The sequence below is a fragment of the Lathyrus oleraceus genome, chromosome 4 (assembly GCF_024323335.1).
Source record: "Lathyrus oleraceus cultivar Zhongwan6 chromosome 4, CAAS_Psat_ZW6_1.0, whole genome shotgun sequence".
Classification (NCBI taxonomy): Eukaryota; Viridiplantae; Streptophyta; class Magnoliopsida; order Fabales; family Fabaceae; genus Lathyrus; species Lathyrus oleraceus.
In genome coordinates this window covers 90358219-90373698 of record NC_066582.1, presented here as the reverse complement: position 1 = coordinate 90373698, position 15480 = coordinate 90358219, and the positions used below count along the sequence as shown (strand labels likewise).

Sequence of the window (15480 nt, the reverse complement as noted above, 5' to 3'; positions counted from 1 at the left end):
TAGATCCACAGAGTTTTCACTCTATGTGGACTACCGTTGCGGTGTTAGTGTTTGTAGACATATGTTCGATCCTAAGGGCTAAAGCGTCCATTTTCACCAGCATCATGTCTAGAGAGCTTATCTCATGTATTCCACCTTGGGTCTCCTTTTTCTCTATTGATGCTCGTTTAGTTCCCCATTGGTAATGGTTTTGGGCCATATCCTCAATTAGGTCACAAGCTTCAGGATAAGGTTTGTTCATCACGCCCCCTGCGGCAGCGTCAATCCTCCTCTTGGTGTTATAATGGAGTCCATTGTATAAGGTATGAACGATCAACCATTGTTCTAGGCCATGGTGTGGGAAAACTCTTAATAGCTCTTTATATCTCTCCCAAGCTTCAAAAAGCGATTCTCCTTGGTTTTGAGTAAATCTAGTTATTTGGTTTCGAAGAACAACAATCTTACTAGGGGGAAATACCTAGGAAGGAATACTCTCCTAAGGTCTTCCCAAGTAGTTATTGAGTTAGTTGGAAGTGAATCTAACCATGAACATGCTCTATCCCTGAGGGAGAAAGGAAATAGTCTCAAACGGATCGCATCGGGTGAAGCGCCATTAGATTTAAAAGTGTCGACCAGTTGGATAAAAACTTTTAAATGTTGATTCGGATTCTCAATAGTGAGACCCGCGAATTGGTTCTGCTGCACTAATTGCAACAATGACGGTTTTAGTTCGAAATTGTTAGCAGGAATAAGGGGGTTTATTATAATCGAACTAGGTTCTTCGTCAGAGGGTTGGGCAAATTCTTTAAGAGGTCTCCGGTCGCGATTCTCGGTTATAGCTTTCTTAATTCGGATGAGTAAGAGGCGTGTACGAGTGTAACGTTCAGGTTCCGCTAAAGGATCTACTAAATTTCCGGTACTAAGGGTTCTTCGCATTTACCGGCTAATAATGCCTTAGTCTAGACGGTGTAACAACATGGTACTAAATTTGACGAAGTTGGTCCCCGACAACGACGCCAAAACTTGATCGTGTGAATTCGCAACTGCACGAATTGCGTCAAAGTAATATAAAAGAATATCGATCCCACAGATACCAAATCGTCAATCTATCGATTACTATCGTTACGATGTTTATCTAAGGCGGTATAAAAGAGATATTGTTGTTTCAAAATAACGGTAAATAATAAATGCAATGCAGATAAAGACAGGTTTGGATGTATTTCACGCCAGTTAAGTGATGTTTCGGTTGTCTAAATAGAACTACTTATGAGGAAATATTTTCTACTCTTGAAAAGAATCCATTTAACAGGAACTATCGCTTTCGCGTATTCAGAACTGAGTTTACTGTTAAATTAAGGCCTTTTATTGTCACTTATAAAAGGTGCGCAGAATGCTAAAGTAGTAAACTTATTTTTAAGAAATAAGACTCATAAACTTAGTTGAAAAGTGACTTTGATTTGGAAAGTTTACCCAAGGAGTTTCCTGAATTTAAATCTATCAACGCGTCCGGAAACAGTTTCAAAAATAGTTTTTCCTTAATGTGATAAAAGTTCCTAGTTAACTAAGCTAGGGTGCTTTCGCACTCCTTGAATAGTTAAAACTAACCAAGTTTGTTTCAGAAAACTCAAGTTAAAAATCAAAACAGCCTTTAAGTATTTCTACAGATTCAATATGTGAAACATCTCTTCAACCACGATCCTTACATTCTAACCTTTAAAAGATTTAGCCAAACATGGTAACACAAACAAACACAACGATATAGATCATGATGAAAAGTTTGTTTTAGAATGTAAGGCTTAAAGAACGAGTAAAGCGCGTAAAATAAATAAAAGTAAGGCGTACACAGAAAGTAAATAAAGTAAAGCGAGAGAGAAACTAAATAAAAGTAAAGCGTAGGCATAAAGTAAATAGTAGTAAAGCATAGACAGAAAGTAAATAAAAGTAAAACGTAGATGTAATACCCCAAAATTTACCCTACATTTTTCTTGGAAGCATGGGCTTATGTTTTACATTTCATTGACATCATACTAGGTCATACTCATTGCATACTGCATTAGTGACATGGAAATCAGGTTTTGATTGATCACTCCTTAACAGAAGGAGCCCACACAAAGCAAGTTTGAGAATTGGACTTCATTCTCTAAGAATACAAGTCTCAAGGGTCTCAGGGGGCTCCAGGTATCTCATTATGGTCCTCAGTTCATCAGTAAGGGATTCAGAGCTATCAGAGTGTGCATCTGGATTTAATCAGGAAATTAGGGTTTCATGGCTACCTGCAACAGGAAATGTTTGGTTGGAAGTAGAGGGGCTCATCCATGTCATGATTAGAGAGGCATCTTAGCCTAGGAAGATTCACAATTATCTCAGAAAGATCCATTGGCAATCAGTGTAATCAGTTCCTGATCAATTTTGCCCTAAACTAGGGTTTGGTATAAAATCAGTTTATTTCTGATTCTTTGGGTGAAACTCTTTTCCATGGCCCTCCATATGTCCATCAGGGTCTACATACAAAAAATCAGCTCTTTATTTGAGCTAGAAGTGCTTCAATTGATCAATGGAATCGAGAATCAGACAGTTTGGGAAAAGTCAACTGTGGGGCCAGAAAAGTCAACTCCTGACATTTTGAGAGTGGAATCTCAAAATCCATGCCTAGGGGATCCTAAATGTGAAATTTGATCAAGGTTGGATCATGGATTCATCATTTAATCAGGAATTGGAAAAGTTACTTAATTTGGAAATGGTTGACTTTCCATTTAGGGCAAGTTTTCATGATTGTTACACTCACTTTAAGCCCATTTTCCATCAAGATAAAAGCTCCATTTGAAAATTTCTCCAACATGAAAGTTGTTCCTCTTGTTCCAAGCTTTCTAGAGATATAAAGTTTTCTCCATTTGGATCAAAATTGAGAAAGTTATGCTTAGTCAAAGTGAGACATATTTTTTAGAACACTTAGAAAAATTTCTAAGTCTAAAATCTTCAAAGTTTGTCAAGACTTCTTGGCCAGTTTTCTTGCAATTCAAGGCATCATTTGAAAATACTTTCTTCACAGCAATTGTACCTTGCCATGTCCTCTTTCACATCCTTTTGGAATCATCTCATTTGGATCTATGGTTTGAGAGATGCATTCACCTAAAGTGGGCATCATGACTTGATTTTCTAGGCAGCATTTAGGCCTAGTTGTCCCAGCCAGTTTTGCATGATGAAACCTGAACTTGAGGCCCATTTTTCACCTTCTTCCATTTATCATTTCAACTTGTGCTCAACACGAAAGTTGTTATGCTCCATGAGGTCTTTCTACTGTTTGCATTATTTCTCCAATTGGTGACTTGAGCATCAAGTTACATGGCCATAAAGTCACCACCTTGGAATGGATTTCTGGCTTGCCAAGTCATGCTGCAAACCAACCCACGTTTTTGCTAATTCTTTTGGCCATCCATTGGATATTTTACTCACTTAAATTTGGCCCAAAATAACAATATTTCACATGCCCTAATACACCTCGCTTCACACTTTTATTCTCATGGATAAATCAATTATTTAAAAGCCCATGAAGCATGTGACCTACCTATTTAAAAGCATGAAACCCTAAACCTAAGAGGAGGCATTGGAATTTAGTGGCAAGGAGGCAAAGCTTCATCACATATCAGATTTCATTCCACTTCTATTTTCCACTAGGTAATCATCTCTTCCATGGCCATGAATTAATTACTATGCTTATCATTATCATGTTTTCTATGCTTGCTTACCATGCCAATCATATGCTTGTGTTAATGCTATTGATTTGTGTTGCTGAATTTTTTGCCTTTGCCATGTCCATGTTGACCTCTTGTGGTCAACTTTTCTCTATGATTAAGCCATTATTTTTACTAAAACAAGTCACCATGATAATCTACACATTTCATACTTGAATTTTGGTCTTTATTTCGTGGCATTTGGTGCACTATAGCGCTTGCAATCTTGAGTGGAAGTTTTGAAAAATCCACAGCATGTGTTGCATTTTCGTGTTACATGGCATTAGGGTTTTGTCTTCATGAAGAAGACGATGATGTGGCGATGCGTGGACCCTTGGATCATTCATTTTTGTTTTAATCTGGGTTGTCCAAGTTTTTTTGTCTTGTAGTCACTTAAGTGACCTTGACCTATTGATACCATGTTGACATGTTTTTTAAAATAAAATGTTATTTAGTGGTGTCACATGCTGAATTTTTTGTTTTGGATCTTGGGCCCTGCGTTTTGCTCTTCACACCCTCCATTTCCAGGCCCATTAACACTAACACATGTCCATTTTTATTTTCCTTTTTAATTCACATCTATTTTTCTGTTTTGATTTTAATTATTTAAAATATTTTCTTTGTCCATAAAATTACCCAAAAATATTTTAAACTTTTCTTAATGCCTTATTTAATTTTATTTAATTTTTATTTTTCGTATTTATTTAATGCTAATATTTTATTTTAATTATTTATTCCAAGTGGTCCATTTTAGCATACATTTTACTCTTGATTTTATTTTTATGTCTTAAAATAATTTTTAGGTTTTGATTTTTGGGATGAAGGTTGACCACTGTCCCATGGTCAACCTGACCTTTTCTTGGAATTTTATTTCCCATTTTCAATTTATTTTGGATTTATTTTTGACCTAGTTTGGTTGGTTGACTTTTGTTTTGACTTCTGTTTTATTTTAATTAATTTATGTACCAATTTTCATTATTTTTAAAATCTTTTTGGGGGATGATGATGTCCTGACCCAACCTTATTTTGTTTAATTTTTCATAATTTTCTTGATTAATTTTCTATTTATTTCATATGTTTTAAGTCGACTTGAATTTTCTGTTGACTTCTTTATGATCGATGTTTGACTTAGGGATTGCTTATGGCAATTGAAGAGATATTTTGATCTTCCCTTGTCTATCTCATATGACATGTATTAGAGGCCTTTTCTTCTTGATTTTATTTGGTCCTTACCTCATTTCCCGATTAAATTATTCAGTGATCCTTTGTGTGCATAATTTCATCTGTCTGATTCATCTGTTATCTCCTATACTTGTTTCTTTCATCCATGCTTCTATTGTTTGATTGTCTAACATATTCATACTCACATGCATTGTTTAATGTTCCATTATTTCATTATTTGATTCTTTGATTTGATTATATACATGTTTATTTATCTGCTTTGTTTGATAACTGTTGCCTACTTGTATGATGTATGAGGCATATATTCTTATTGTTTGATTGCCATGAACAATCCCCATTCATTACAAATGTACCCCTCTACCATGAAGTGTATAATATTTATTCTTTCATTCTTTATTCATCTGTTAAGCAAGAATTAAAACGAACATCCGATAACCATTTCAAAACAAGATCAAAAGCTCGATCCAACGTCGAGTAATCATTTTCAAAACTTAACAGAACCAACACATATTCATCCATCATTTTATAAGTCGATTGCTTCATGCATCACCATCTACCTGTAAGTCGATTGCCTTAGGCATCGCCATCTACCCTTATCCGTGGTTCCTCTCCTTGCTCCATCCGTCGACTCTTGTTCCGTTTAGGTAGCACCCACTTGATAGAACCCTTTGCATGATAACATAGGTAGAACTCCCTTATTCTTTGCATGCTAACATTAGGTAGATGTTCCCCTCTGTATATCCTAACACATAGGTCCACATTGCATAACAACTCTAGGGAAGAGCTTCCCCACTTTTTAGACCTTCCGTGCGTCTCCGATCTTGTGGCATGTCAATTTGTTCTATTGCAAAGAGGTAACTGCCTAAGACTCGATTCAGCGAGCTGCGACACCTACTGCTAGGACGTTGAACACATTGCCCACTTTCCTTTGACACAGCTGGTGTCTTCCTTTTGTAAGTCCATGTTCAGATGGAAATCCTTAACCCGTAGTTAGTCGAACTATGACAACTCTAATTCTCATGTTCAGATGAGATACGTAGGCACGAGATGTGATGTCTTGCCGAGTTCTTTGACTCACAACTAACAACTAATCCTTGTCTACTTTCGCCCTTGTTGCGATTCTTTTCTCTCTCCCTCGTTGCGATCAAGACCTTCCCTTTCTCTTGCCCTAGTTCCAATCGAGACCCTTGTTCCCGTAGTTAGCTGAACTACGTTCTGCTCTGATTCTCATTCCAGATGAGATACGTAGGCATAAGACGCGATGGCTTACCGAGCACACTTCTCTTTAATCCATAGGTAGCCGAGCTACGAAGACTCTGATTCTCATACTCAGATGAGATACGTAGTGTCGCAACTTGAAAAATACAGTGCGAAAAAAAAAACAACCGGCGAAAGAAAAAGACAGAAGAGTCGCCACCGTGCGTTATTCATCCCAAAGGAGGGAAAGGAAACGCTCGAAGTAAACCTGAAAAAGGAAAGGACAAGACAGGGTCTCGCAACCAAATCTTGGGTTCGGGACTCGGTTATGCGAAGGGAAGGTATTAGCACCCCTACGCATCCGTAGTACTCTACGGGATCCACTTTTGTAGTTTTCGTCTAAAGGGTGTGGGTTTATCTTGTGTTGTTTGCCAAAAAAAAAGGGTTAAATGAAAATGACTCGCGCGGATGTCGCATCCACTGCATACGTATCTCATCTGAATATGAGAATCAGAGTCTTCGTAGCTCGGCTGACCTATGGGTTGGGATGTGTGCTCGCTAAGACATCGCGTCTTATGCCTACGTATCTCATCTGGCCTGAGAATCAGAGCAAAACGTAGTTCGGCTAACTACGGGGTTATGGATTGGGTTTTGGACGAACAACGTTACTACGCAATCTACCGGATGCTCGACCTTTGGAGACTTACTCGCCTGTAGTAGAAGGAGTTAGCGTGTTGCTTTGGGTTTTAGGGTTTGGGATGCTCGAGGGCAAAAAGGCAGTCCTTGACGAAGGAACCGCGCTACCTGCAGGGATATGAATACAAAACACAAAACATGTATCTCAATGTAAAATGCCACCAAGGGGCTCAAACGTTGCCTCCTATCGAGGTCTTCCAGCTAGGAAAGCAGTAAAATGCAGGAAAAATGTAAAAGTACCACGCGGATAAAGATCCGAAGTAACAACAATTAGAGGAATGGGAAACCCTGAGATCCTTCCAAGCTAATGCCATCAAAGAAAAGTGAGTCAGTACAGGTAATCGGAATGAACCTCCAGGGGTTATCCCACAAATAAAGTGGGAAACCACGCAAGTTATCCCTGCAAAAGTCATGTGAGCCCTCACAAAAATTCAACAAAAGGGTTAGTGAAACACCATAAGCATTTTTTTCATGATCATCAGTATGGTTTCAGAAAAACTCAAACCCTGTGGCATACACTCAAAAATTAAACGGTTAAACATTCAAGGCATTGTTTATACATTCATATACATATTAAACCCATGGGGGAAAAACCTAATAAAATTCATCCATCATACCTCATACATTCAGAGTATTCAACTTCAAAGCAAAAGGTAATGGGAATAAAGGCAAACCTGATTGGAGAGCTTGATTGAAATTGAGTTGCACCCGTGAGGTTTACAAAACAATCTTCAGGGTTTATGTGAGGCAGAGGTGATTCTGTGTAGTTGAGTTCCCTTCGGGGTTTGGAGGCTGCTCTGAACTCCGTTAGGTCTTCTCTCACTATCTTTTTCCTCAGGGTTTTGTTCCAAGGAAACCTAAGAGTATTTTGCTTCTCTTCAAAATCCCCCTTTGTTCTGTGTGGCTTTTGTTTCAATGAAACTCTAGTATTTATAGACTAATATTGGTAGCTTAGTGGGCTTTTGAGAAAGGTCCAAGTCCAAAAATTTTTATTATATTTTATTTATTTAATTAATTAATTAATTAATTAATTAATTAAAATTTTTTATTATTATTATTATTTATTTTTTTTGTAAATTTTTTTTTTTTTTTTCGTTTTTTTTTTTTTTTTTTTTTTTTTTGGATCTAATTCTGATTGACACGATGAAATGCAATATGAAATGCTAAATGAATGCATGAATGAGGAGGGCAAATTTTGGGGTGTTACAGCTGCCCCTATTCAATCATCAGCTAACCCGAGTAGGATGAAAGCGAACAGCTTATCAGACAAACGGGGTGAGTTGTGGTTGAATACCAAAGATAGACCGAAAATTTGCGCTCCGAGAACACCACAAAAATGCGGAAATACACCGCGCTGTTTATTTTTCTTCCGATCCTCTGGCTGGATCTGAATCAGTCTTCTGGCTTAATCTGGAGTGTCGATCCTCTGGCTGAACCAATACTCAATTTAGTCCTCTGGTTGGATATTAATTTTGATCCTCGGGCTGGATACGAATTTGATCTTTTGGCTAGATCTTCTTCGATCTTCTGGCTAGATCTCCTCCGTTTCGATTCTCTGGCTGAATCTATTTCCTTTGATTCTCTGGCTGAATCTACTTCGATCTTCTACCTAGATCTGAATTGTTTCGATTCTCTGGCTGAATCTATTTCCGGTCTTCGGGCTAGACCTGACTTCGATCTTCTGGCTAGATCTTCTTCGATCTTCTGGCTAGATCTCCTTTGTTTCGATTCTCTGTCTGAATCTACTTCGATCTTCTGGCTAGATCTGGATTGTTTTGATGATAAATTCCCGTCATTAGGATCCCGCATCTGAGGCATGCGCTGGTTGACCTTCTTTTGAAATCTAAACCCAACCTTCATATTAGATATGCAGCTTCGAGAATATTCCACTTTTGGGCTTCGTACATATTCTTCGGGCTAGAACATGTTGTAACGACTCCTCAATTAGACTTGGGCTTGCTGGGGAAATAAAGCTTGTAGGCGACTTCACTGGGGAATCTTCAAATTGAGCCTCAGGCTGACTCTTGGGACACGATTCTCAGGCTGAATCTTCGAAATGACCCTCAGGCTGGATCACTGGAACACGATTCTCAGGCTGAATCTTCGAAATGGACCCTCAGGCTGGATCACTGGAACACGATTCTAAGGCTGAATCTTCAAAATGACCCCCAGGCTGGATCACTGGAAAACGATTCTCAGGCTGAATCTTCAAAATGACCCTCAGGCTGGATCACTGGAAAACGATTCTCAGGCTGAATCTTCAAAACGACCCTCAGGCTGGATCACTCACGCTTGATCCTCTGGCTGGATCTCATGACCTTGGTTGTAAAGTAATTCTTCAGTCTGCTTGGAAGAACCTGTTTATCAGCTTATGTGTATGCTTGATATGATATGCATGCAAATGCAAATGTTATGCATGGTGTAAAAAGAAATCTTCTTGGGGAAGCAAACTCCGGTAGGGAACAAATCGTTGTATCAATCCTTGAATGCTCTGTAGGGAATGATCCATCTGCCGGGACCAATGAGCCACCAAAAATAATTGGCTACTTGAAAAGTTGACCTTGCGGGGGGAGTATCAACTATGGAAACTTGGTTCGGCGAGGCTCTATGAGGAGAGTCTGTGGGGAAAACACTTCCTGGGGAAATGTCGTAGGAAATGACCTTTGCTGGGGATATGAACTTGCTATTCGCCCTCAAGCTGGGGATTAACAAATCTGTTACAAATAATCTGCTGGGGATGAGATGAACACTGGGAACACCACCCTCTTGTCCGTTGGTTATGCAACCACTCTGCTGTTGCTAGGAAGATACAGTCTGACACTGTCAACTCCGCTGGGGATATATAGTCTGGATATTGTCAACTCTACTGGGGATAGACAGTCTGGATACTGTCAACTCTGTTGGGGAACATGCTCTGCTGAGGAACATGCTCTGCTGAGGAGAGACTTTGTCAACTGCTTGGGGATGAGGATTCATGACTTGGCATCCGGTTCCTGTGACCTGCAACCAAAAATACACGTATGCCTCGGGGGAATTACTCGGTTTGAATTCACCGTCCGGGATTAAGCACATTCAAAGCAATTTTAAATGTTTTCCTGTGCAAATCATCTGCAAAAGCCACCATTATGTTCATATGCAATATGTTTTATCAAAAATTCGGACATTTTTGCAAACAAACTGATAAACGAAAAATAAAGAGGCTCTTTAAATGAATTATTCGACTCTTACTGGGGAGAAAATTTGTGCCAGGAATAGGCGAGGGTATCAGGAAGCTGATCCCTGAAAAGAGGTGATCGCTATAAAAAGAGAACTATCCTAATGACAATGTGGAAACGGGGTCCCACTGAGTTTCGACTCTGCTATGGCTCGTATGTCCTCAAGACGCTCTGCTCATCTTGCTTTCTGAAGTGGATGATTAGTCGATCTTTAACCTTCGAAGATTGCCGGATTGAATGAAACGGTGATATAACACTGATGAACTCAGATCACAGTCATTCGCTTATTCCCTAACTTTTGCCTGGATCGCCCCCTTTTTCGGGTTTTCAATCCACCGGGATACCCATTTTTGCCTGAGCCGCCCTTTTGGGTTTTCGACTCACCGGGTGTACTCTTTTTTTATATCCCTAATTTTTGCCCGAACCTCTTTATTCTCTCTTTTTTTTTTGGTTCGTCGGGATGCCCTTTTTTTGCCCGGACTATTCTTTTTATCGTCCAACGGGTCTATTTTATGCGAAGTATTTTTTTTTTTAACTGCGTCTGAGTTAATAGGGGACGGGAATCCTTCGCCATTCATGGTTGTTAGCATCAAAACTCCGCCATAGAAAATCCTTTTAACCACGTACGGACCCTCATAGTTCGGTGTCCATTTGCCCCTATGATCTGTGTTGGGAGGAAGAAATATTTTGAGTACCAATTCACCGACTCGATACTCCCGGGGGCGTACTTTCTGACCAAATGCTTTCTTCATTCGTCTCTGACCGAGATACGTCAATTCTGGGTACGTAGTTCCAGCATAGCACCATTTCCCTGTTGCTTTGATTGATGACCAAAGCTGAGTCCCCGTATACATCCAGGGATTTAATCTGTATTTTGACGGCTTCCTCAAGTCTTAGGATACAAGCTTCGTATTCGGCTTCATTGTTGGTGCAGGGAAAAGTTATTCTGGCACCAAATGGCATATGAACCCCATTCCGGTGTGATCAATACTACACCAACTCCGCGACCATTGACGTGGACCGCCCCATCAAACATCATAACCCATTTGGATTCAGGGTCAGGCCCCTCCTCCGGGAGTGGTTCCTCTCAATTTTCGATTTGAGAAACATGATGTCCTCATCAGGAAAGTCAAACCTCATAGGTTGGTAATCATCAATCGGTTGCTCTGCAAGATAGTCTGACAAGACACTTCCCTTGATGGCTTTTTGTGAAGTGTATTGGATGTCATACTCTGTCAGTATCATTTGTCACCTAGTAACCTTTCCGGTAAGTGATGGCTTTTCAAAAATACACTTGACTGGATCCATTTTTGATATCAATAGAGTCGTGTGAGTCAACATATACTGTCTTAGTCGGCGAGCAGCCCATGCCAAAGCGCAGCAAGTTTTCTCGAGCAATGAGTATCTTTGTTCACAGTCGGTAAACTTTTGCTAAGGTAGTATATTGCATGCTCTTTTCGACCTGACTCGTCATGCTGACCGAGCACACAACCCATTGACCTTTCTAACACAGTCAAGTACATGATCAACGGTCTTTCCTCTCGGCCTGTAGACTGGCCCCGATCTTGATCTCTTTCTTGTCGTCTTCGGTACCAACGTTGATGGTCTCAATCACCTCCTGATAAGGTGTAATAGCTCGGTCCTCCTGTTTCAACAATCTGGCTAATCCTTCAGGCAATTCACAAGCTTCCTCAGCCCCTTCTTTGGCTTGATAGATAGGATTGTCGAAGTCATACTTGGCCATAGCAGTGTCGTTAGCAATGAGATCCGAGTGGTTGGCTCTGCATGATGGAGGATCATGCTTTACCTTAGAATGAGAGATTTTTTTTGAAAGAAAGGAAAAACGAAAAAAGAAACATTGCCATTTTTTTTTGTAAAAAGTAAAAAAAACTGAAAGAAAGAGAACACAAAATTGTTTGCAAAAGCCGTCCTTTATTGATGATAAAAATAATTGCGAAACGTAACTAAATGGATGGCCCTACAAATGAGCCATTACACCTTGGGCAAAGTGTAAGACTTTATTATGCATGTAATAAAGGAAAACAATAAAAATCACTCTTTCAGTAGAGTAACCCGGACGGTTTTTTCAGACGACCAATTGTCGAGCTTTTCTCCCGGGACACACGGGCGAATCCAGCTATCTAAGTCACAGTCGCTGTCAGCCTTGTCTTCATCTGCAGCATTGACGATGTGGGGAGAAACCAAACCCCCGCTGGAGAGAGTACCGGTTTCATTCTTCTGAGATCCCGGAGCATACCCCAATCCAAACTTGTCTTCTTTGATGACTGGCTCCACAAATTTGCCCCAACCTTGGGCATTACCAGCTTCAACCACTTCGACAACATTAATCCCCTGCCCGCCGTGAGCCGGCATCGGGTTCTGGATAACATTAGGCACCAGAGCAAAATTGATAGCCTGGGCATCTCTCAAATCTTGTACCTTTAAATGGAGAGCCTTGCAATTATCTGTAGTATGGCCAGGTGCGTTGGAGTGAAAAGCACATTTGGCGTTGACATCATAACCTCTAGGCAAATTATTGGGATCGATTGGTGGGGCCAGAGTTCTCAACGTAACCAGATTCATGTCAATCAGCTTGGGAAGTAATACTGAATAAGGCATTGGGATTGGCTCGATGACCCGGTCCGTTTGCCTTGGACGTTGTTGATAGTGTCTCTGCTGACCCGGATTACCTCCTTGATTGTTGTACCTGGGTTGTTGTTGCGGATGATATTGCGGTTGAGGAACAGGTGTTGGAATAGTGACTGCGACCACTTGATCTTAGTAATAATTAGGGCGTCCTTTACTCCTGCCTCTGCCGACATACACAGCGCTTGTCTCGCCTTCTTTTCTTCGATGACCGTTACCAGCAAACGGTCTCTTGGGACCTGATGAGTTGGAAGCACTATTGTCTTGAATTCAGCCCATCTTCAACAGACTCTCGATTCTTTCTCCAGCAATTACTATCTCTGCAAAGCTGATTGACGGGCAAGCAGCCAATCTCTCAATATAATTGTCTTGAAGAGTGTTCATGAACATGTCCGCCATCTCCCTTTCAGACATAGGGGGTTGGACGGACGCAGCAATCTGTCTCCAACGCTGAGCATACTCTCTAAAGGTTTCCTTGGCAGTCTGAGACATACCTTGCAACAAGGTCCGATTTGGAGCCATGTCCAAGTTGTATTGATATTGCTTGATAAAAGCCTCTGCCAAGTCTTTCCAGCTCTTGATGGTAGTACGAGACAAATGAGAATACCATTCACGAGAAGCTCCAGTTAGACTGTCTTCAAAATAGTACATCCACAGCTTTTCATCTTCCGTGTGAGCTGCCAACCTTCCCAGATAAGATTGGAGATGAGTGCGTGGGCAAGAAGCCCCGTTGTATTTCTCAAAAGTAGGGGGTTTGAACTTGTGAGGAATCCTTACTCCCTGAACCAGACCAAGATTTGTGACATCAAAGCCTAAGGAATTTTGAGACTCCAAAGATTTGAGCTTCTCAGCAAGCTCATCCATACGGCGAGTGGTCTCGAGGGCTTCGTCGTGCAAAGAAAATTGATCACACTGATAATCTTCAGTAACGGGGTGCCCGTTAATCCGAATTCCTTGATTCACATTGTACCTTCCGCCAATACCATTCCCAACATTCCCCGTGTTGCCAACATTACCCGGGTTTCCATCAACATTTGCGTTACCCGCGTTTCCAGTGTTCACAGGGTTATCAGCGTTCCCAGGGTTACAAGGGTTCCCCTCAGCACTTGGTATTTCCACCTCTGGATCGGGCCTCGATTGCTCAACCAATTCCTTCAGCTTCGCCTGGCCTTCTGCCATACCAGTCATCAATGTCATGAACTGATCCATCCTTTCACGCATATCAGCCAGCTCTTTCTGTACTTGGTCCATCGCTAGTCGTGGACGGTTTTCCTTTGTCGGGTATCTGTGAACTCGCTTGGGACCAATAACTTCCTGATACAGGGAACAAACATTAGACACTGCGGTGACACCTGCAAAACAGACAAGGGTTAATATGCATGGTATGCGATGCACTGCTTGTTCAGTTTTAAGGCACCCCCATTTTGAAAGGGAATACCCTGCAAATGAATAAGCATGAGATGTTGGATGCAAATATGCAGATGATGTTATGCAATGCAAAGGCATGTCAATCAGAATTGATGGATCCGCTTGAACATCTGTCAGGTTGCACTGTCTGGAGAGAAATTAAGAGCACACCAAACAAAGGTCATGGGATGGATCATGTTATCCTTAATATCAACCACCCATTTTGGTGGATTATGGTTTACACCTTATCAACACCCGAGTTTCATTGATATTAAGGATACCTGATCGGATTAACCATGAATCAAGGGTTTGTTGCAAGTCACGAGCATGGAGTTTAGGTTAAGAACCACCCAAAAGGAGTGTACTAAGGTTTAAACCTGCCAAACATGTTCTACAAAAGGGTTCCCATAGTCATAATCCCATCTTTCAGATATTTTTAGAGGAACGACTACTCGTATTCCAAAAATATTCTCAAGAGAGACTCTTATGAGTGTAGTATCGCGTAACAATCGTATCAAATCTCACACTTGAACGACTTTCGCACTACGTCCTACGAATAGGCCAAGATGGGTTTGGTAAACTAAGGTCCTCGGCTTCTTAGGTCTATATTGGAACAAGTAATGTCTAACCACAACTTACTTATGTGACATTATTGATCTCAACATGACCTCCACCAAGTGAATGGGCTTGCAAGTCAACTCGCTAAGGAATACTCCACACAAGTTGACAGGACTATGCCATTCTCCTATCCTAAGTGCACTCGAGTTCGGGTATAGAACTCATCTCACAAAGATCACCAAGCAGCCAGCCAACAAAAACAACAATGATATATACACAATGCAATAAGGTAAAGCAGGTAAATAAATAACTGTACAAAAGCATGAACACCCAATAAACAAACAAACTACAAAAGCTAGGAGGGACTCGCTTAGCGAAGACGGACCAGCAAGAGGTCAACTTCTTAAGTCCCCAGCAGAGTCGCCAGCTGTCGCAACCTGAAAAATACAGTGCGAAAAAAAAAACAACCGGCGAAAGAAAAAGACAGAAGAGTCGCCACCGCGCGTTATTCATCCCAAAGGAGGGAAAGGAAACGCTCGAAGTAAACCTGAAAAAGGAAAGGACAAGACAGGGTCTCGCAACCAAATCTTGGGTTCGGGAGTCAGTTATGCGAAGGGAAGGTATTAGCACCCCTACGCATCCGTAGTACTCTACGGGATCCACTTTTGTAGTTTTCGTCTAAAGGGTGTGGGTTTATCTTGTGCTGTTTGCCAAAAAAAAAGGGTTAAATGAAAATGACTCGCGCGGATGTCGCATCCACTGCATACGTATCTCATCTGAATATGAGAATCAGAGTCTTCGTAGCTCGGCTGACCTATGGGTTGGGATGTGTGCTCGCTAAGACATCGCGTCTTATGCCTACGTATCTC

General features: G+C 40.8%; 1 non-coding gene across 1 annotated transcript; it reads left to right on the top strand.

Annotated features, from left to right (window-relative positions):
• The first annotated feature begins 326 nt into the window (after window positions 1–326).
• LOC127077837 (small nucleolar RNA R71) lies at window positions 327–433 on the top strand. Its single transcript, XR_007787606.1, has one exon. It is a non-coding gene; the product is annotated as a small nucleolar RNA R71 (small nucleolar RNA).
• Window positions 434–15480: the final 15047 nt, after the last annotated feature.